The sequence below is a fragment of the Crocodylus siamensis genome, chromosome 2 (genome assembly GCF_052110815.1).
Source record: "Crocodylus siamensis isolate JL-2025a chromosome 2, ASM5211081v1, whole genome shotgun sequence".
Lineage (NCBI taxonomy): Eukaryota > Metazoa > Chordata > Crocodylia > Crocodylidae > Crocodylus > Crocodylus siamensis.
Genome location: NC_143396.1, coordinates 64958719 through 64982378, shown reverse-complemented (window position 1 = coordinate 64982378; position 23660 = coordinate 64958719).

The window sequence follows — 23660 nt, the reverse complement described above, 5'->3', positions numbered from 1 at the left end:
TGTAAAACTAAGATAGTTATTACTTAGAGACCCACCCTCCCAAACGAACCCTCTCTTCATTAGAGAGGAAAAAACGTAACAGCCAAAACTTTAAAGAAGCCTTATCATAGCATAACAAATCAGCCCAGAAGTTCTTTAGTGCGGAAAGTAAAGAGGCTGTCAGGCTTTCCATTATAAACTCATATTTTCTGGGGCTTATAACTTGGCTGTAAAATTCACTCCAGACTAGAACTTGGCACAAAGGCCTTTATGAAAAAGTATAAGCTTTCTGTTTCATGATATCAACTACAAAATAATTTCAATATTTTTTAAATCATGGGAAAATGCTCAAGCATTTAAAAAAAGTTTATAGTGGGGCAAGTATCTTGGACCAGTTCCCTCTGTGGGCATGTCCAGAAGTGCATGGATATCTGGTTCCCTGGGGACAAGTAGCAGCAGCGCACCTTGCACCACCACTTCTTGTCCCCAGGGAACGCTGTGCCACATACACTTTGGTGTGTGGCAACTTGCCCTGGGTGGCATAAGGGAGGCTAGGGCCAGCACTGTGCAGGCCCCATCAGCCTTACCCAGGGTCCTGGGGGCCTCCCACAGCTGTAGCCGTGGTGATCCTATGGGGTGAAGCCTGGTCAGCAGCCTCAGTGTGGCTCCGAGCAGCCCAGCTCCACTTTTTAGCAGTGCATATTGGCTGTGTGCACACTGCTTTGGGGTTTTTTCCTGCAGTTTTTCTGGGTATCCAGGGGTAAAAAAAAAGCTGGGGGAAAAAAACAGAGTGGCACATGCTCAGGTAGTGTGCCCTGGCAGCACAGAGAACTTCGAACTGTGTGGAATGTGGCACCGAAATGTGTTTGCAGCACTGCATACCACGCAAACACTCTTGTCACACACCCTGTTAGTTCAGTGAATTGTGCTGGTGGAATCAATAGCAGGATTTATCATGAATAACTTAAAAGTCCAATAACTTGAAAAAGGCATCGTCCAAAGTTTATTCTTGAATGCAGCTAGATAGCACACAGAGGAAACAATGAGAAACATAGGCAGCTTCTGAGGATTTAATTTAGGGTTTTACTTATTAGAATAAAAGTTGCATTACTGAGAAATGAAAGTGAAAAGTGAGCAGAAGTGGAGAAATATGCTAACCCATCTTTAATAAAAAAATGATATTTTTAATTGTTTCAGAAGGCTATTTATGAGTATTCTACTAAAACCAATGTGTCATAGTTAAATGGCACTACTACAGAGCTAGCTATATTTTTGTTCCCTCTGCAGTCTCTGTGACCATACCCTTCAAAAGTGAAAGTATGGGCCTTTATCCATAAATATGGTGATGTTTTGAAATTCTCCCAATCTTAAAGCAGGCTTTGTGGTACCATACAGTGTGTGTGTCAACCACTTATTACTCTATGGCTCCAAACAAGTTTGGACACATGCAGTTCTTCCCCTGGAAAGTCTGTATCCAGTCATATACAATGATCAGACACCTCTTTAGAATAAAAGCCTAATTTATGTAGCTGGAGGAAAATAAACCTTTTAGACTGAACAGATTTTAAAACAATTAACAGTGTATGTGTTTCTCCAGAGAACTGGAGGTTCTTGATAGATTGCTTCTTTAAATTCATTCATATTCTTGTATTCTGTGATGGATTCTTGCTTGTTCCTAACTAGAACCAGCTTTATAGAGTGATAAGAAGTGGAGGCAGACCAGTCATTCTAGAAGTTCTGCAAATTGTTTCTTAACTACTCTTATGTGTCCGCTATGTTTCATAGTTTCATAGTTTCTAGGGTCGGAAGGGACCTGAGCAGATCATCTAGTCCGACCCCCTGCCGTGGCAGGAAAGAGTACTGGGGTCAAATGACCCCAGCAAGGTGTTCATCTAACCTCCTCTTAAACACCCCTAGGGTAGGAGCCTGCACCACTTCTCTTGGAAGTTGGTTCCAGGCCTTAGCCGCCCTGACCGTGAAGTAGCGCCTCCTGATATCCAGCCTAAATCTACCCTCCGCCAGCTTGTGACCATTATTCCTGGTCAGTCCTGGCGGTGCTCAGGGGAACAGGGACTCCCCCAGTGCCTGCTGGTCCCCCCAACTAGTTTATAACAGGCCACTACATCCCCCCCTCACCTTCTCTTTTGGAGACTGAACAGGTTCAGGTCCCTCAGCCTCTCCTCATAGGGCCTGCCCTGCTGCCCCCTGATCATGCAAGTGGCCCTCCTCTGGACCCTCTCCATGCTGTCCACATCCCTCTTGAAGTGCGGTGCCCAGAACTGGACGCAGTACTCCAGCTGCGGCCTGACCAGTGCCGCATTGAGGGGGAGGATCACCTCCTTGGACCTGCTCGAGATGCATCTGTAGGTGCATGACAAGGTACGGTTGGCCTTCCTGACTGCCTCTCCACACTGCCGGCCCATGTTCATCCTGGAGTCAATGATGACTCCAAGATTCTTTTCTGCCTCTGTGCTGACAAGAAGGGAGTTCCCCAGCCTGTAGGTATGGTGCCGGTTGTTCCTCTCCAGGTGCATCACCTTGCACTTGTCTGTGTTGAATCCCATCCTGTTCTCATCTGCCCACCCTTGTAACCTGTCTAGGTCTGATTGTAGCCTGATGCTTCCTTCCAGTGTACCCACATCCCCCCACATCTTAGTGTCATCAGCAAATTTGAACAGGGTGCTTTTTACCCCCTCGTCCAAGTCACTGATGAAGAAGTTGAACAGTGCGGGCCCGAGGACTGAGCCCTGCAGAACCCCACTGCCCCCACTGTTTGGCAGGAAATATTTTTCTCACCTTGCAAAAAAAATTGTTTCTACAAAAAATGTCTCTTTTTTGTACAAGTACAAACCCAAGATTCTCTTTTTTTTCTCCCCAAAAAGAAAGTTCTCTTAAAGCACTCACTGGGGAGGTGGGAAATCTAGTGTCAAGTTTTTACTTTTTGCTTGCTTTGGAGTATGGATTTCTGTATTGGAAGTCAGCGTCCTAACTACCAGGCTACAGTTGGTTGGTGGTAGAAATAAAGGATGCCTACTGGTTATAACATTCACTTAGAATGTGAGAGTCAGGATCAAGGTCTTGCTCTAATGAAGTGCAATGGTCTCAAGAGAGAACAGACTTAACCTGGAATAGCCATTTGCTTAATAGTTAGAACAGTTAGGGCCTGTCTACACAAGGTGCATTAAAGTGCATTAACCTAATTTAATGTGCATTAAGGACATGCATCTACACATACATGTCCTCAATGCACATTAAAAATGGTGAAATTAGGCTAATCACACCTAAATTTGATATCTGTAAATGCAGGTATCAAATGTAGGCATGATTAGTGAAAGTGCATTAACACACATGTAGATGTGACCCAGCACTAACTATTGTGCTGGGTCTGCCTAGCCACTAAATGCACATGGCAGGACTGCAGGGATTTGGCAGTAACTTTAGTGTCAAGTCCTTGCACATGTAGACACCTGTCAAAAATCACTTAATACACATTAGCTTAATGCACTTTACATTTAGTCACACTTAAATGCATCGGTAGACACACCATCAGAATACTTTCATGAAGTGTGGAAGATCACATGGCCAGAAATTCTATCCTCGACCTAAGAAAACTTTCATATCAAAGAGATTGTCAAAACTGGTGTGTTTCCAAAAAAGTTTGCATTTCAGTTAAATTAAATTATCCAGCCAAAGATCATCTATCAGAAAAATTTCAATCATTTCCAGTTTGGGGCTTTAATCTTTCTGTATGCATTTCTGACCAGCCAGCAGTGAGTTAAACCAATGCAGTCATAAAAATATCTCAGTAATCAGTTCAGCACACACTAGCCATCCAAATCCCTCATAATGTTTTATATTAAAGCATTGAAAAAAATTTAGAACTAAGTCTTCATAAATATAAGTTCAACATGTCCAAGTACAAAAGTTCAAAAAGCCTCAGTACAAAAATAGACATTTTCACCTGGAAAGCTGCATGTTGTATATCAGACTTTAAATGAAATAAAAAATTCTTTATTATATGCAGACACATAACAGATAGAGATAAGGATAATTGAAAATGTTTCCTTAAGATGATTTTAATAATTATTTGTTCAACGTCAGCAATTAAAAAAATTCTGGAATGCCAGAAAGGGTAAAATTAAGGTTGCATTACCTTACGGCACATTGCTTTTATTTCAAGAAATTGGAAAATTTGGAAAATGGAAAGAAGGTCTGTGATTTTAGTTTAAGCTATGGGCTTTATTTATTAGCAGCTTTTTGTATTTTATCTGTATTAAGAGTCTCTGATAAATATCTGAGTGGTTCATTTGTCTCCTTTTTCCCCTTGCTGGACCTCACAGAAATGTCTTGATGTGTAGGTGAAATCCTGGCTCCACAGGAACATTGACCATTATGTCCAACTGATTCACGCTTTCATTTTCTCTGGATTCATAAAATAAGCCTGAAGGAAAAGCAAATTACTACACTCTTACAACTCCCTATGCATTTGGTGCCATGGTCTTGTGTTGTTCCTATAGTGCTGAGGATCATTTCACATATTCATGCGGATAGAGTCTTACTATACTAGTGAAATTCTAGCTGTTTTATGACTTTTTGGAGGGGGAGGGAGGAAGAAAATCTAGGGTTTCTATTACTGACTACTCTTCCAATGCATCTATGGAAGATCATGCTTTTCATAATAGATAGTTGGCAAAGCAAGGATTGGAACACTAGAGAGTCTGACTTTGAGTCCCAGGATTTCATTAGGAATAAACGCTTACATTTATCTTTAAAATTCTGGCTTATAAACCCTAGAGTCACAGATGCTGGGAGTTCCCAGGGTTTTGGTAATGCATTTAAATGCATTTGACAATCTTTTCCTTACCTAAAGTATGAGTGTTGAAAGGAAATAGGCAATTTAATACAAAAGATCCAAGGGAGGATTAAATTTGGCTGACAGCAGAGACTAGTAAGCAAGTTTTATGAATAGGCCCTCGTGACTCTTGGTATACTATCATGGAGATTATTCAGAAATACATATAAAAAAAATGACTGGTTTGCCTATTTATGTAAAATTGCCTACTTATAATATTATGTTAATACAAGATAAATTTCTATGCATAAATAAATAATACACAGTGGGCATGTCACATACCCCTATACCTCCGTAGTTACTGCGTCATCATTTCATACTTCCTTTTGGAAGTACTGCTCCATCCCAGCGGCATATGGTTATTTTTACTTGCTACATTGCCATAGCAATGTGCTATACCAAGGGAGTGCATTTGTACTGCAACATAGTGATGGCATCATGTTTTTTGCCCGTGGACGCTACGTCGCTGTAGCATGTCGCTACACAACACAGCATCATGTGTGTGTAGATGCACCCAGTGTATCACAAAGATTTGTCCCTGAAGTCAGTTTAAAGGCACCCAGTCCAAATAACAGTTATATCAGACAACAGTTTCTTTTATACTTCACATCCATAATAGCTAGAGAGCATAGGTTTTGGGTCCCCTCCCACAAAAGAAGTTTGGATATAGGTCTCTCTTAGGTCTTTCCAGGATAGTACTCAGTCTACCTGCCATAGGTCCGCCATTGACCAGTGCCTTCTCAAGAGCTTTTTTTGAAGCTGGCTGCCTAGAAGGCATGAGAGAGAGGTATGTGGGGCCAAGGAAAAGAGTTATGTGGTAGGCCTGTGTGAATAGGGACATATTTGATTTGGATTTGGATTTGGCAGATTTGGAGGACAATGATTTGATTTGGTGATTCAAATCATCTTCCCCATTCTATTCAGCTGAATCAGAATTGGAGATTCAGTGCTGCTTTGGAGATTCAGATCAGCCAGGGAGAGCCAGGCACAACTGGAATGCTGTAGAATGCAGCAGGGTGGGGGGAGCCACAGCAGAAGTTCCCAAAGCTGCCCTGCCTGGCCCCATCCCCCACCTGGCCCCAGCCTCCCAGCACTTAAAAAAACAAAAAAAGCCCCACACTTACCAGCTGCAGCAGCAGCAGTGATCAGGGTTTCTGAATGTTTGTGGAAGACCACCCCTGCATATGGGGCAGTGGGGGGCACCAGGGATCACCCCCCCACCTGACACCAGCATGGCAGCTTCCCCATGGAGTGGGTGCAGTGTGGCTCAACAGGGTGTTGTGTGCTGCCTGGAATCTGGGGCCACTGGGGCTGAGTGCTGCTGGGCTTTGGGTGACTGCTGGAGCCACCCCACCTCCCAGACTGTGCATGGTGTCTGCACCTGCACAAGAGGCAGCTGCCGTGCTGGTACCAGATGGGGGGGTGATCCCCAGTGCCCCCCACTATGGGGGGGGTATTCTGCCATGAGCCCTCAGAAACCCCAATCCCTGCTGCTGCAGCTGCTGAGGGTGGGGCTTTTTTTTTTTTTTTTAAGTGCCAGGAGGCTGGTCCGGATGGGGAAAGGGGCAGGGCAGGGAATCTCCCATGGTTTCTTGCATGGCTCCTCCAGCTGTGCCTGTCTCTGTCCCAGTTGGGGGAGCCACGGGAGCTATGCCCTGCTGTCGTGTGCCCAGCTGGCATGGGGTGTGTGTGTGTGCAATGCAGGTATGGCTTGCTCTGGGCAGCAGCAGGGCATAGGCCCTGCTCCCAGCACAGCCAATGCTGCATCAGCGTTGGGAACAGGGACTCTGCACTGCCACCACTTGGCAGCTGGTGTGGGGTGGTGCGGGATACAAGCACAGCAGTGCTGGGAATGGGGGCTATACCCTTCTGCTGCTTGCTCCTTCCGCCCAGAGCCAGCTGTGCCCACGTCCCCCCACCCCATCACCCCAGCTGGGCAAGTGGCAGCAGGGCGGAAGCCCTGCTTTAAGCACTGCTGCACCCACATACTATGCTGCCCCATCCCCTCCCCTAGTAATGCACACCTCCCACCCCAGCTGCACAGCTTGTCCCAGCTCCATCCCTCCCTCCCCCATGCCCTTTCCCTCCTCCATCCCCCAACCTCAATGGACTTACCAGCTGGAGGCAGCTGTCAGCTGCCTGTTTAGTCTATGGCCAAATCTCCAAAGCAGCTAAATCTTTTCCAAGGCTTTTCCAAATCAATTCAGATACTTCAAATTTATTCAGAGCTTTTAATTAGTCTCTTGATTCGATTTGGATTTGGAGATTTAGTTCCCAAATTGGGACAAATCTCTTCCAAATTGAATCAGCTACAAAAGCTTTGCACAACCCTACTGTGTGGTGCAGTAAGGTGGGTAACCTGGGTCTTCATCACAAGTGCAGCAAAAACTTCCCCCTGGCACAGCTTCTAAAAATGAATTCTGTAGTCACTGAAGTATGGGGCAAAGCAGTCATGGGTTTTGGCCAGCTCCATTTTCAGGCATCCAATTTTGCTACAAACCCACAAGGATTTTGTGCACATGTCATGGCTGCTACTGCACATGCTTAACCTGTATGACTATGTATCCATGCATAGTAGCCCACATGAGCAGGGCTATGCGACTAGGGGTAGAATTCCTCTGGGCATGTTAGTGCTCCAAATACCTTGTATTAGCCAAAAAAATGACCCCTTAGATGACCAGGAAAGAATAGAATGTCACTCTGGGTTTCCTGGATGGGTTTCTTTATAAATCTCAGATCACTTGCTCAAGATTGTGTCTGTTTTCTCAGTGGTGGCATCCCCTATTCTATGGATATTTGAACAGACAATCTGAAAATACAGTACTAGCTCAGGAGGTTTCTTGTCATAAGTCACAGGGTCTTCTATCCATTACACCCAACATTTCAGCAAATCTCACCAGAAGATAGGTTGGATGCTGTCTCTACTTACTTTTACAGAAGTGAGACAAGAGCACATCTTATTCCCCACTGACTATAATGGACAGGAGGCTGAAACTTCTAATGAAGGAGTTTATTTATCTAAATTTTATCTAAAAACTGCAAGTATGGTTTGTTTCATCTGAAAAATAAATCAACCAAACCATAGACCTTCTCTTTGTGTTCCCAGCTGATTGAGTTGTAGATTTGGGTCTATAGAAACTTCAAGGCAGTGAGAGATGCTTACCTATAACTTTTATAATTTCAGTTACTAGATCAGTCTAGACAGAAGTACTGTAAGATAGATATGTATCTGGTAGGGCTGTGTGAAATATCACTGGGTGTTTTGTTTCAAAGGTGTTTCAACATGTTTTGAGCTCTAAACAATGAAATTGAAATGAAACAAAAGGCTTCAAAACAGCTTGAAAACAAAACAAGAGCAGTCAAAACATTTTAAAAGTTTTGAAACATTCTGAGTTTTGAAACTGGGCTTGCTTAGCCTCAGCGCGGTCCCAGGTGGCAGCAACATCCTCCTGTCATCTGGCTCACAGATCAGGGGCTCACATGCCTAGGAGGGCTGCAGGGCTGTACCAGACTCCTCCTGGGGGTGTTAGCTCCCAGATCTTCACTGGATGACAGGAGGCTGCTGCTGCTGCTGCCACCTGGGACCAGAGGCAGCAGCAATTTTCCTCAGCACTGGGCAAGGGCTGCACCCAGCACTGGTCCCAGGCAGCAGCCTGAGCCTCCTCTCATCCGACACAGATTCAGGGGCTTGCATCCCTGGAAGGAGTCCAGCACAGCCTGGCAGCCCTCTCGGGGGTGCAAGTCCCTGGATCTATGCCCTGATGAGAGAACGCTCAGGCTGCTTGTTCCACCTGGGGCCAGTGCTGAGCATGGGCTGTGCCCAGCACCAGAAAAGAATGCTGCTGCCACAGCCTGAGGCTCACAACCCTGGGAAGAGTGTGGCACAGTCCAGCAGTCCTCCTGGGGGTGCAAGCCCCTGGATCTGTGCCCCAGTGAGAGGAAGCTCAGCTAGCTTGTTCCACCTAGGACCAGTGCCCCCCCAGTCACCTCCCTGCTTGGCTACAGTCCCCCCATGCACCCTTCACCTGGTTCCAGTACCTCTGCACACCTCTCACCAAGCTGCAGGCCGCCCCATGTTCCCCTCCTGGCTACAGCCCCCCGGGCACCCCCACCTGGCAGCAGCCCCTCCACATGCTCCTCTCCTGGCTACAGCCCCCTGCATGTTCTCTTGCCAGATGTATACCCACCACATGGCCCCCACCTGGCCATGCAGGGGCCAAGAGTGCAGCTGCTGTTGCTGGTAAACTGCAGGAGGCTGGAGTTGGGTGGGGGCCACATGGGGGGGCTGCAGCTGGGTGCAGGGTACATGGGGGGTAGCTGGGAGGGGATCATGCAGGTGGGCTGCAGCTGGGCAGGTCATGTGGGAGGCTGGAGTCAGGCAGGGGACATGTGGGGGGGTCTGTAGCTGAGCAGGGAGGTGAGTAGGGGGGTGTCAGTCCAGGTGGGACAAGCAGGCAGAGCTTTCTGTCACTGGAGCACAGATCCAGGGGCTCACACACCTGGGAGGGCTGCCAGGCTGTGCCAGACTCCTCCTGGGGGTGCAAGCCCCCAGATTTTGGCCATATGAGAGAAGATTCAGGCTGCAGCAGCAGCAATCTTCTCTGGTGATTGGTATGGGTTGTGCCCAGCACTAGTCCCAGGTGGCAGCAGCAGCCTCCTCTCATCCAGCATGCACATCCAGGGGCTCGCACCCCTGGGAGGAGTCCGGCACAGCCCCACAGCCCTCCTGGGGGTGCAGGCCCCCAGATCTGCACACCAGATGAGAAGAGGCTGCTGCTGCTGGCAAGTGGCTAGACTTTTGGTTTGACCAGTTTCAGTTGCAGTTTCCCAGGTGCATCCAGGCAGTGGGGGCTGTAGCCAGGCTTGGATCACATGGGGGGGCTGCAGCCAGGTGGGAAGTATGTCGGGGGGCTGCAGCCAGATGCAGGGCATGCAGGAGGGGGCTGCAGCTGGGTGGGGAGGGGTGCATGGGGGGGCTGTAGCCAAGCAGGGAGGCGAGTGGGGGGCACCAGTCCAGGTGGGACAAGTAGGCTGAGCCTCCTGTCATCGGGATGCATATCTGGGGGCTTGCATCCCCAGGAGGGCTGCTGGGCTGTGAAAAAGCAAAACAGTTTTGACTAAACAAAATGGGACAGTGCTTTGAAATAAAACAAATTGACAAAATAGTTTCATAGTTTCATAGTTAGTAGGGTTGGAAGAAACCTGAGGAGATCATCAAGTCTGACCCCCTGCCATGGCAGGAAAGAGTACTGGGGTCAAACGACCCCAGCAAGTTGAAATGAAACACTGTCCCTTCAAAATGGTGAAACGGATGTTGAAAAGAAACAATGATGTTTTGCACAGCCCTAGTAACTGACTGGGTCATGTTTCTCAAATAATAGTCATCAATGGCTCTGTTGGGAGGAAGCATTAAATGAAGTTCCTCTGGGGTCTGTCCTATCTGTGAGGGTGGTTAAGCATTGGAACAGGCTGCCTAGAGAAATTATAGAATATCCATACATCCCTGTAAATTTTTAAAATCAGGTTGGACAGACATTTAGCTGGGATGGTTTAGTCAGAGATAATCCTGCCTCGAGCAGGTGGCTGGACAAAATAATCTTGTGAGGTCCCTTTCAGCCCTACTTTTCTATAACTTTTAAGGTTGGTCTAGGGAATTCTGCCTGGACATATCATTCTCAGTTTTTACATTCTAAACATATAATTTTCTTATTCTTGCATTAGTAACAGGTTGGTTGGCTTTCTTTCTCCCATGGATGCTGGGATCATCTCATGGTTGCTCAACACCTACATAAGGCCCAGAAAGTCTCATCAATTTCTATATAATAGTGCTTCAGTTCAACTCTCCTTCACTGCTGGGACAGTGAACGGGTGTTGAGGGACCGTGGAAACTTTTTGTTTAAAGAAGAACCAGAGTGAATATGCTAGATGCAAAACTGGAATTAAAAATGCATTAGGAAGTTATCTGAATTCATTTATTAGTGGTTCTCAATTGCATTGGCTTATCTCTTTATTGCTTTCGGAGTTTGATGAGTTTGCAGAATAGCAATTACATCATTCTAGTTCCTCTAAAATTGATGAAAAGAATAGGTCTAGCCTAATAAATTATAAAGCCATAGATGCATGAAGCTCTTCATGTTAAAAGTTTGCTTCTGCACTGACTAATATAATTCCAAAGATAAAGAGGACTGAACCAAGTTCCAAACAGTCTCAAATGTAATGGTCAGATTCACAATCCAAACCAAAATCTGTGGCAGAAGCTCAGCTCCATCACTAAGGCCAATGTAAAGAAAAGGGCTTCTGATTTTTTTTAAACTTCATTCAATATCCCATAAAAGCATGGGAGCGAGTCCTCTTTCATCAGCAAAAGGATGCTCTTGGTCTTCAATACCTTATATAATTTATTTCCTGTTCCCATGTTGGGTACATCTAAGACTTGCCATAAAGACAATTTGAAGAAGGAAGCATATAGCTGCCCTGTCTTACAATTTTACAATTAACCTACACATATTATGAGCATTGCTTTGGGGTTTTTTTGTTTTGGGGTTTTTTGCTTGTACTTTTTGTTTGTCTTTTGTGTAGAGAGACATATAAAGCAAAATAACTAAGAGGAACAGCTTATTAAAACCTTTCTTTTGAATAGGGAATATTTTTAAAGTTTGAAGTGAGATGTTAATTGGTTTTTTTGGTAATAAATAAGATCTGTTCCAAGTTTATATTATGAAGTCTGATTGATTCATTACTTTTAGTCTCAAGGCACCCACATGAATGATTTTATAATAGAATTGCATTAATATCATAAGTTATGTCAATTATGGTTTTAAATTGAACACTAATGGAAAAATAGAGTCTTTTGCACATATTTATAATTAATATTTTTTCTACCAAATAATTATAGTCCTGCATTGTAAGAGCATTCCTGCATTTCAGGGGGTATGTCAGCTTTTTCACTGAGGACCCCTCTGTGAAATATTTAATAGAAAGCAAGAAAGAAAACAAATAATTGAAAAGGAAGTACATGTAACCATTTTATTTTACTTGAAATTAAGCAAGTTTTCTGAAAGTAAGCATATATAGGACACATCTACACAAGATGCTATACTGTGCAGTAGACTAACCTACTACACAGCAAATCATCACTGTCTACTTGTGCATGGTATTTACCAAACAGTAAATTAGTCTACTGTGCAGCTGGCTACTATCTGTAGATATAGGTAGTCGATTAGCTGTGCAGTAGCTACTGCACAGTAGCGCATGTGTAGATGGCAACTTCAGTACAAATCTGTGTCCAGTCAGCTAGACCAACAATAAGGTAGCCTCCTGCTTGAGTCAGAGCCATGTGTCTGGGGGTTTCTCCAGCTATATGATAGGGATGGCCCCTTGGAGGGTGAAGGGGTGGAAGGCAGTCACCTGTGCCAGGGCCCACTCAGCAAATTTACCATGGTCCCTGGGTACCTGTGCGGACTTGACCCCCAATCTGAGGCCTGGTGGTGCAGAGACCCTCCGTACAGTGCATGTTATCTCTGAAATATTGTGAACTCTCAGAAAGAGCTTCTCTGTCCTGACTTTAGAGGTTTAGCAGACGCATATGGAGGAGAACCATCAGCGGGGATGCACCTTCAGGGCACTGCTGTTGTCAGTGGGCCTGAGATGAGGTTTAGCACTGCCTGCAGCAGCCAGGGCCCCTGTTGTAGGTCCGTCGGTGTCCTGGCCTCCCAACTGGACTGCCCCCCATCACTCACTCAGGTGCCACGCTACCCCTGAGTGGGATCTGCCTAAAGCAGTGTCAGCACTGCATGCAGGCACTACTGGACCTGGCCCCATGATGGAAGAGGGGGAGCAGGCAGTGCAGCCTAGACGATGGACACCTTCACTCCCAGCCAAACCCCCAGCCCACCAGCCTTGCCACAGTAGTACAGAGTAGCCAGAGGCAGAGGTGCCAGGATCCGTCCTACTGGCACCTTCACCCCACTGTCCCATCTCTAGGAGGGTACACACTACACTGTACATAGTTACACTGGGAAGAGGGTGCTTTATTTGTAGTGGGTGGTGTGGCTAGGGGTGGGGTTTGTTGTTGGGAAGGGAAATAAAGACTGTTTTTTGAAATTATCCATAGTGTGAGTAGTCTTGGGGTTGCCCTGTGAGCCTGAGTCCATAGGTCACTGTCCAGATACCCTACTGCAAGGGGTGGAGGAAGTGGTCTGCGAGTACCTCATAGACACAGTGTCCTGTGGGGAGGGTGGGCTGGCCACAGCCTCCCAGGACAATGTCCACTGTTAAGTCTGCTCCGCCCCCAGGGCCCTCTGCTAGGCTAAGCCTGTCCCTGGAGCCCCTTGACAGGTTGAGCTTGCCCTCAGAGCCCATTGGCACCTGGAGCCTTTAGCTTCTTTTGGCTAATGCAGAGGGGAAGAGCATAGCAGGAGCAGGACTGGATCTGCAACTCAAATTTACTTGTGAGTACTTACCTGCACAATAACGCATATTAGGCCTGTGTGAATAGGCAACTATTAAATTCAGATTTGGCTGATTTGGATTCAGCCAATTCACTCTGAGATTCAAATTGCTCTTCCAAATTGATTCAGCTGAATCAATTCGGAATGATTCAGCAAATCATAGGGTATGATGGGGAAATCAATGAAATATCTATAACTTTCTTGGTTTTTTTGGCTGATTTGGATGAAACTTGCAAGGATGGTAGTCTCTGCTGATAGCATGATGTCTGCCATGTTTCAAGGAGATAGGTGCAGGGGTTCCTGGGAAACTGCATCTCAAGCTTATGACAAGCAAAACATGTCATGTCTGTGTGTTAAGCCAGTGGGGTGAAAATTGCAGGGGTGGTAGCTCTTGCTAAGGCCACAAAGCCTGACAATTTTCAAGGAGATACATGCAGGAGTTTCTGGGAAACTGCACCTCAAACCGCTGACAAGCAAAACTGTTAAGGCTCAGCGGGGTGAAAACTGCAGGGATTGTAGCCCCTGCTGAGGCCATGAAGCCTGAAAGCTTTCAAGGAGAGAGGTTCATGGGTTTCTGGGAAACTGAACCTCTGCACTTTTACCTGCTACATCCCCCTTCCATCCAGCCTGTCCCCCACCCCATGATGCCTCCATTTCCATTTTCACTGACTGGCTTTCTTGCCTGCACTGTGCGCCAGGCCAGCCTCTGGCTTCTTTACTATTCCTTCCATCCAGTACCGGGAGATACACCAACAGCACATACTTCCTCAGCCTGACAAAGGGTTTTTCAACCCGAAAGCTTCCTAAGATATTTTTTTCTATTTTGGTTATTTTCATAATAAACATATAAACATAAAAACACAAGATAAGTCATCACACACCACAAGTAACATATATCCAACACAACATATTTACTTCTTGTTGTTAATTCCTTTATAAAAAGAAAGGCTCTGTGACAGTTCCATCTGGGTACCTTTGACGCTGCTGGTGCTATTGGTGTTGAGCAAGCTAAGTTATTTTGACCTGTTGTCATTTACAGTGGTGACCTCAGGCATGTTGAGACCCGGGGCATAACAGCAGGGAGCCTGGGGGGACTCCTGGTCTCTGCAGCCCCTGCATAGGCCACAGGCTGCCTGTGCCAGCCTTCCTGCACCAGGGTACAACTGCAGCCAGCTCCTGGCCACTGGGACCAGTGCCATCTGCCTGCAGCCAACCCCCAGCATCCTGGCTGGACCCTGAAGGTGCTGAGGGGCATCACCTCACTGTGCAGCTGCTAGTCCTGTGCTGTGCCCCTGTGTTGACCACTGCAGGCAGCTGCCCAGGACCAGCAGCACAGGGAAAGCCATGCAGAGGCCTGGAGAGCCATCCCTGATGGCATCATAACCACCACCATATTCCACTGTCCAGGGCCCCATCTGGTCACAGGACGAGACTGGTGACTTCATGGCACTGTTGGGCAAGGCGGAGGTACAGAGCAGTTCACACAGGGCAGGTGCTCCAACACCCATGTCTATGAGGGGCTGTCAGGCTGGATGCAGGAACATGGGCATGAACAGTCAGCATTGCAGGAGAATGGACATGAACAGTCAGCATGGCAGTGCCTCATAAAGGACAAGGCCTTGTGGGAACAGTGGGTCACCATCACCAACCCCCATGGTTTGTTGGGGAATGCCTGCAAGTCCATGCCCTTTATGTGGCAACTGGATGCCATTCTTGCACCCCAGGACCCAGGCTGCAGCTATGATGTGTACAGCAGCACAGGCAATCTGCCGGGGCAGGCACTGGCCCAGGTTCCCTAAGCTGCTTGTGGAGGTTGGGGGTGGGGAGATAGGCAGGATGGGCTACTGGTGCTTGGAGGGGCCCAACCCCAGTGACACATCACCATGTGTGCCAGGCCAGAGCAGCAGCTCAGGCAGGCTGGCCATGCTGCTGCACACAGGTCTGTACACAGACTGTCATGGTGCTGTGGCCTGGGTCCTTAGGCACAAGGATGGCATCCAGTTGCTACATAAAGGGCATGGATTTGTGGGCAATCCACGACTGACAGTTGTGTTTGGTTAAGAGATAAATTAGGCTAAATAAGACAAAGAAAAGATGGAGTGGGAAGAGGGACGAAGTGGTTAGTTCTGAGAGAAACAAGCAAACAAGGAGTCACAAAAGCTAGTCCAGAAATGTGCTAAGAACCAGTAGTTTCTGTTTAAACCACACTTAATACAATCAAGCCTGTGGATGATTTCTTGTTGTGTACTTTCCCATTCAAATCAGTTTTTAAAAGTTTCCTGTCTGAGAACAGCTGCTATCAAGTCAGTGATGGATGTCCAGGGAGTTTAAAGTGTTCTGACACAGGCTTATGTGTCTGTGTCTGTCTGCAGCTGATGTAAAAACATAGACTTCAAAGATTTCATAGACATTAGGGTTGGAATGGACCTTGTCAGGTCATCAGGTTTAGCCCCCTGCCCAATGGTTTAGCCCCCTGCTCAGGTCAGAGGATCCCAGAGTCCAAATGTTTTTTAAAGGTATCCAGAGTAGGTGCTTGTACCACCTCTGGGGGCAATCTGTTCCAGGTCTTGGAGGGCTCAGACAGTAAAGAAGTTTTTCCTTATGTCCAGCTTAAAACGGTCTTGGAGGATTTGTGAGCATTGGACCTTGTCATCCCTTGGAGTGCTCTGGTGAATAGGCATTCCCCCAGATCCTGATGCACACCCCTTATATACGTATAGGCTGCCACCAAGTCAACCCTGAGCCTGCACTTTTCCAGGCTGAAGAGTGCCATAGCTCACAGCCACTCTTCATAAGACCTGTTCTCTTGCCCTCTGATCATGTGCATAGCTCTCCTCTGGACTCTTTCAGGCTTCTCCTCATCCTTCCTGAATTGTGGAGCCCAGAATTGTATGCAGTACTCCAGCTGCGGCTTCACCAGGGCCAAATACAGTGGGAGGATGACATCTTGGGTCTTGCATCGGTAGATGCAAGACAGAGTTTGTTTGCTTTGCTAACTGTAGTATTGCATTGGTGGCTCATGTTCATCTTGTGGTCAGTCATGACCCACAAGTCTCTTTCGGTCATAGTGCTAGTGAGTGTAGCATTGCCGAGCCTATAATTGTGATGTGGGTTTTTTCCCCGAGGTAGAGCATCTTGCATTTCTCTGTATTGAATGCCACCAGGTTTTCATCCGCCCACTTTGCAAGCCTATTGAGGTTGGCCTGGATCACCAGCCTATCCTCAAGTGTGGATATTCCTCACCAAAGTTTGGTGCTGTCAGTGAACTTAGCCAGTCCATTTCTGATACCAGTGTGGAGATCCTTTATGAAAACATTAAAGAGTACAGGTCCAAGAACAGAGCCTTGGGGGACACTATTAGTCACTGAGTGCCATGCGAGCCAGTTCCCCAGACATCACACTGTGGAGTAGTCGAGGCCTCAGTTGCCCAATTTTTCCATAAGGACATCATGGGACACCAGGTGAAAGGCATTGTTAAAGTCCAAATGTATATCAACCTCTTTCCTTTTGTCCAGGTGATACATCACCTGGTCATAGAAGGAAATAAGATTGGTCAGGCAAGACCTACCCACAAAAAATCTGTGCTGGCTATCCCTCAGAATGTTGCCTTCTCTTAGCCTATCAAGAATGGTTTCTTTGATAATTTTTTTTCAAGATCTTCCTAGGGATTGACATCAACTGATTGGCCAGTAGTTTTCTGGGTCTTCTTTCCTCCCTTTCTGGAAGATAGGCATCTCACTGGCCCTCTTCCAATCTTTAGGTACTTTGCCCAAGTGCCACAAGTTCTCAAATATCCTTGCCAGCAGCTGTGGTATAATCCCTGCCAGTTGCAGCAGGCAGGGGAGGTGGACAAGTCACAGAGGGCAGGAGTGAGTACAGTGACAGCTGAGTGGGAGCTGGTGGGGACCCAGAGCAGGGTAGCAGGACCCCACCCACCCACCCACTCCCTGCCACTCAACCAGCCACTGCTGCCACCGCTATTTTCCCACTTTCCCACCCACTGCCACTGCTTCTCCTCACCCCCCACCAACCTGCCTGCCTGCCGGCCACTCCCATACCACATGGTTCCTTGCTGAATTGCTGGGACTGCACGACGCAGCAGCAGCTGGTCCAGCCCGCCCCCAAGGACTGGGGATATCACCCGTGGTCCTCCTTTTTCTCCCCACCCTCCCTCCCCAGTTCTTAGCTAAGTTTCCCTCTCAGGTGAAGGGAAGCAGGGTACAGCCTCAGAGTCGCAAGGTCAGAAGCCTCTGCTAGGCAGAGGCTTCCAGTTGGGGGCTGGGAATGGGATGGGGTCGGGCAGAACTTACTGCTGTGGCTGCTTGGTCCTGCTGCCACTGGTGCTTTGTCATCTTCAACAGAAAGGCAGGGGCAGATAATAATTAATTTTCTAAATGTCTTTAGGGACCCCATTGGCCAGACAGAATGGCCTGATGGGCCAGATTTGGCCTGTGAGGCATATTTTGCCCACCCCTGGTGTAATGGAAATAGAAATAGTTTTCTCACTGGTGGTAATGTTCTTTATGGCTTGTAATCTGACTTCATGGGGGATGTTAGTGTTCAGACACATGACATCCATGGTAGCTAGGTGGAAGGTTGTCAGTGGAAATCAGTTTCTTTAAGACATAGAAAACTGTCTCCATGTTGGTGCCAATGCCATCACATGAGGTTCATTCACTTGTTTCTCCCAGCTCTTTTCCCTCCTCCCTCTCTCCCACCTCTTCCCTTCCCTGATCTTCTGTATTCTAATTTCTCTCTCCTTCTTATACTCTGCTGTCTGAGCATCCTTTCACAACAACTAATGTAGTGAGTTTTAGCACTATGTAGATATCTTCTTTGGTTAGTCTATGAGGTACAAATCTATTGTGTCTTCTATATATTATAGGATACTGGAAATATGGGTTTTTAATCAAATACCACAATGCATCTAAACAAACAGAAGATCCAGCTGGATGCAGCTTAACCCACCTATTTGTTGAAACTGTATGTGCCATATCAGTGAAACAATCTCAAGACAACATGCATGACATCTCATGAACATCTTGTAATTGTGACAGTAACCATCTTGTTATCTCAGTGATTTCATGCATGAAGCTCAAGTACATTCGAATAAGAGTTTAAGCTGAGGTCCAAAATAAAAGCAACTGCTGCAAAAGGAGTAGTACACCATGTGTAGATTGAATGATCAATACAGAAAAGTTATCTTTAGCAAAACTGTGGTTCCATTGAAGTCAATGGCAGTTTTGCAACTGACTTCAAGACTAAGAACAGACAGTCAAAAATCTGGAGGCTGAATTGATTTAGTCTTTGCAGGTTAGTCTAAGCTACAGTGATTCAACTGAAACAGAAATGAACAAATATTTACCTTTGATTCAGGAAATGCAGCCACATGTGGCTTAGGCCAGAAGCTGTAGGGTGCTACAGCATGGCTCTCTGGCATGTAGCCAGTATGAGCTGTGTGGTTGCTTCCCCTTCCTGCTGCCCCTGAGGTCTCTGGGATTTGCAGTCCAAAATCACAGCAGCAGGACTCTGTAGGTTGGTCATCATTTCCTCTTCTGGCTTCCAGGTGCCTCTGGAATTTGTAGTCCACACTAGCAGCCAGCAGTAAGTTTGAGTGGAGGAATTCATATTCTTGGTGTGTATTTTGAAGTTAAATGTTAGAAATGAAAAATCTGCCCTGTGGTCTGAGATAGGTAAGTTTGGGCATAAGTTTAGGCATGTGTGGTATCAGGATCACAGTGATGGAGGTGCTGCCTCCTTTGGAAGTGTGGCATATATTCAGTGAAAAGAGCTTATTGCGCACGTGCCATGCTACAGAAAGGGGTGTAGCTGCAGCCCCTCACTGAGATCCTGGATACCAGATCTCTGCATGTGCCATGAAATCTTTGAGACCACTGATGCAGGATCTGCCTACAGTCCCTGCTGTCAAGCAGCCCTGGAGTCTGCTGCTGTTTGCTCTTCCTTTCTCTCCTCAGCCCCCATCCCCCACCTCACCCACCCTCCAAAAAAAAAAAAAACACAGAGAGGAAAGGAGGGGATGAGTAATGGCAGCATATACACTCTGGGTACTGTGAAGCAGGGGCTGAACATTGCTGTTGCTGCCATTCCTCCCCTTGTTTTCCTTGCTGCTGAATTCAGGGGTGAGAGGAGGAAGAAGAGGGAGGATAAAAGCAAACATCAGCAGTCTCCAAAGCAGCTTCAAAGCAGGGACTCTGGGCAGATCAGCTGGTGAGCTCATATAGCAAACAGCACATGCAGAGCTTCCAGAAGAAGTTCCATGGACATGCCAGTGAGCTCACTATACATATGGTACACAACAGGAAAGGGGGCGTGACCATACTGCTGCACCCCTCCGATCCACCCCGAGCTTAGATGATTCAGTGATCTTTTGACACTTAATATCTGGGTCTACAATCTATGCCTAGATCTTTAAAGAAAATGTTCTGGCATATCCAGTGTAACAGAAAAACGTAAGTAGAATAGATTCTCTTCACATCAGTCTAATTTTATCAAGTTGATTTTTTCAAAAGAAAATGTTTCTAGTTTATACTGGCATATATGAGAAAAAATCCTGGCTCAATTAATGCAATGCAGATGAGTTTATCATCTGGTTTAGAAAAGTAGTTATAAAGATGGATGGACCAATATGGACAAAATAGGACTCAACATTTCAAAATAAATATTTTTGATGTTTTAAATAATTCAATTACATATTTACTCAAATAGAAGATGAGGCTCCTCTCCCTTCCCCAATCAGAATGTGGAAAAAGCTCCTCGTCTTACATTTGCATACAAGAAAGCTTCATTAAACATATGTTCTATCACTAAATTGCTGCCAGAAACAGTATGTGCTCAATAATTGAAACCAACTAGGAAGCTGATTAAATGAAGCCAAAGCTGAGCATGACTATAAAACACATGGCTCACATTGGGCAAGCATACAATTTTTTTTGGTAAAAAAAAAATATATACACACACACATATATGTTATCTCTCCCTCTCTCTCTCTCTCTCTCTCTGTGTGTATATATATATATATATATATATATATATATATATATATATATAGATAGATAGATAGATAGATAGATAGTCACTGATCATTGCCTCTTTAACCCACCATAGTAACCCACACACCCATTACAATATACACACCCACAGAATATAACTTCCACACACCCATCTACATAGCATCTTCTCCCTCAAACCTCTTGTGTCTTAGCCCTGTCCCTGAATATGGGGTTCAAAACTCAGTTCATTTACTGCCTCTTTTGCTGGAGGACCCACTGCTACTGTCCTCATTGCTGTCTTCCTATCCAGTTGTCTTGATGTGCTCTTCACTGTCGCTGTCCCAAGTGGAGGGGGAGGGGTCTTGAAAGACCCTATGCCAAATGTTTCTCTGCCAGGTGGATTAGGGTGTATCCTTACTGTCCTCTGCTACTAATTTCTGGTAGTAGGACTGGAGTTCAGTTAAAGCCATTTGAACACAGTCCACCACCTCGAGGTACATGTGCCTGTACATCAGGAGGTTCCTGGATTTCGACACAGAACTCCTGGTGCAGGACACAAACTGACTGAAGCAGGTTGATGGGCTCCCCTGGTGTTTAAACAGCTGTCTGTACAACACTGCCTCTCTTGACAGCTGTCTGACCTCTGTCACTGCTTCACAGAGCTGCTTTACCTTCTTCCACACTTTCTTGCTGTACAATGGGAACCTACCACAAGAATGGATTACTGCAGACCATCTGAATAAAATATATGGTAGTGCCCACTGGGCACAGTCCCCCTCAGTACCAACTCTTTTTCAAGAGATGAGCCAGTACATTGAACACATTTTGACTTCCTCTTGACTCCTACAGCTGAGCTGCACCTTTCTTTCTCATTTCCAGCAATCCCTGTTTCTTCACCAGTCTTAAATGTCTGGCAAACATCACCAAACAGGGCCCCAAACAGTTCATCCAGAATCCCTCCATTGCCCCTTCTCTCAGCCTGGCACATATGATTAGTGTGGCACCACCCTCCACAGGGTGGAGCCAGACCAGATTGCTCTGCACTTCATTTGCATATAAATATTTGGAGCATTTGAGGACTCATGACAAGAAGATCTGGTTCTAGTCATAAGTGAGGGTTAATTAACACATGGATCCTATGTCAGGGGAATCTGGAGTACACACACGTACTGAGCAGTGCTGAAGTATGGGGTCACCATGGCTTGTAATGCTGTTGACTCTGCTGGGGCCCAGCCCAATGAACTATATGGTAAATCATGAGACTTTTGGCTTTGGATTAATATCATGTATATGTTTTGATCTGGCAGGAAAAATACCATGACCATGGTGGTAGCAGGGGAAATACCAGGACTGAGGTGATGCAATTAAAATGGCACTAGGTAGTGGAGGGTTGTACCCTTGTCTGGCTGCAGGCAGGACTCCCTATGAGAAGCTCATAGTTATCTTCCCATTGGCCAGCTTCCACTGGGACAATCTTGGCTATACAATGACTTAATGGAAATGGGAGTCTCCACCCTGGCCTGCTCCTGTGGCCGCACAGTTGAGAACAAATGAAACTTGGGGGCATCCAAACCCCAAGTCTCCAGACTTGGGTTTGTGTGTAGGATACCTGCCCAAGGATTTGGAAGTATCTGAAGCCCAAGGCTACGGTGGAGAATACTTTCAGTAGCAAGGCAACATATGATTCTTGAATGATTCAAATGGATTTGGACCTGGGATACGAAAAATTTTCCTTAAAAAAAAATTTCATCTGCCAAGTGAACCACAGTGGTCACTTAACAGGTTGTTACCAGTTCAATGATTTATTTATTTATATGTATAAAAATGATTTTTTTTAAAGTATAGTTTCTAATGTAAGTATGTACAAAAGTGCTGGTTAAATTTGTGTTTATAGAATACTTGCGCTAAAACTTGCAGCAGCTTTGAAAACGGTAAAATGGCTCAGTTCTGGATGAGTGAAGTCTATGGAAACACACAGTACAGAAAAATCTTTTTTTTGAAAGTCAATGCTTTCAAAATTTTGGGGAGAGCAGAGTCTAATTGAAAAGAGTGGTGGGGGTGTGGGGGCCTACAAGGAGGAGAACTTGTGGTAGGGGGACAGAAGGCAAATTCCTCCTTGATTTTTTGCCTTGCAGTAGCAATAGAAAGAAGACAAATTTAAGGCAAACCTCCGGTAATTCAATTCTATACCTGAAACATTATAACAAATGTATACATTTTCTATATACAGAATCTAATTACTAAAGTGTCATCTTATATTCAGGGTTGTTTTATATTCAGGTAAATATAGTAATATCTTCCTTTATGCCACTGGTTTTCATTTAATGCATCCTTCTATTTCTCAGCAGTTAGCTTTTATTTAACTCAACTCACAAATGTACACCCAAGATAAAGCCAGTTTTTCTGGTGAATATTTGGGAACTCAGCTGAAATGAACTTTAAAAATGTTGGTGCATCTCCAACCTTTCTAACTCATAGCATTTAGAACTTGATTTAGAAAAAGCAGCCAGTATTTGGAATTTTCCTAAATCTATTTGCTCATTAATACTATAAATTGTACTTTTCTCTGAAGTATTTTAAACAATACCCAGAAAGTAAATAAAACAAAAAACTTTTACATCAAAATAAGATCAGGTTCTAACCTTGTGCCAGGAAATGAACACTAAAATTTAACATTTCCATCTGTAAGCTGACAGCAGATGACTAAACAGCACAGCACATGTGGCACTGTATGTAAAATCGTTGCTGTAGAACAAGCTAAACACCAGTGAAGTTTCATTGTTAACTTCATATTTCTTGCTCTACTTAATTTATGTTTGAAATGGACCTTAATCTAATTTTAATGCACATACAGACATTCAAGACCAGTGGAATATTGATTCTGCCATATAGAACTATAAATATATTCTGAAAAGCAAGTAGCTAATGTTACTCGGGGTATATTTTAAATGGTGACATAAAACATATTGGGCAGTGTCTTGTGTCATGAAAGTGGGAAGGTGTGTACATTTATATATATGAAAGAAAAAAGAAAAAAAACAAGGGCTTTTAATAAAGAAGCAGCAAACTGAAGCTCACTTTAGGAGTATGAGTTATCTCTGAGCATAAAAATGGTAATACAGATACCATGACAACACAGCTGAATTTTCTGCTTTGCAGACACCAGATTTATTTTTAAATGGTGTGAATCAAATCTGTGCCGAGAGGCCAGCTTCGAAACACAAAGGAAACATTGGCAGTGGGAGGTTTTCACTGGTTTGGCTGAAGTGAAGCCCTCTATAGCATTTTATTTTAGCAGAGCACCTAACTGTGAAAATCGTTCAAATTGTAATTCTCCTTGGCTTGCCAAAAGGGGATTATGAATTAAAG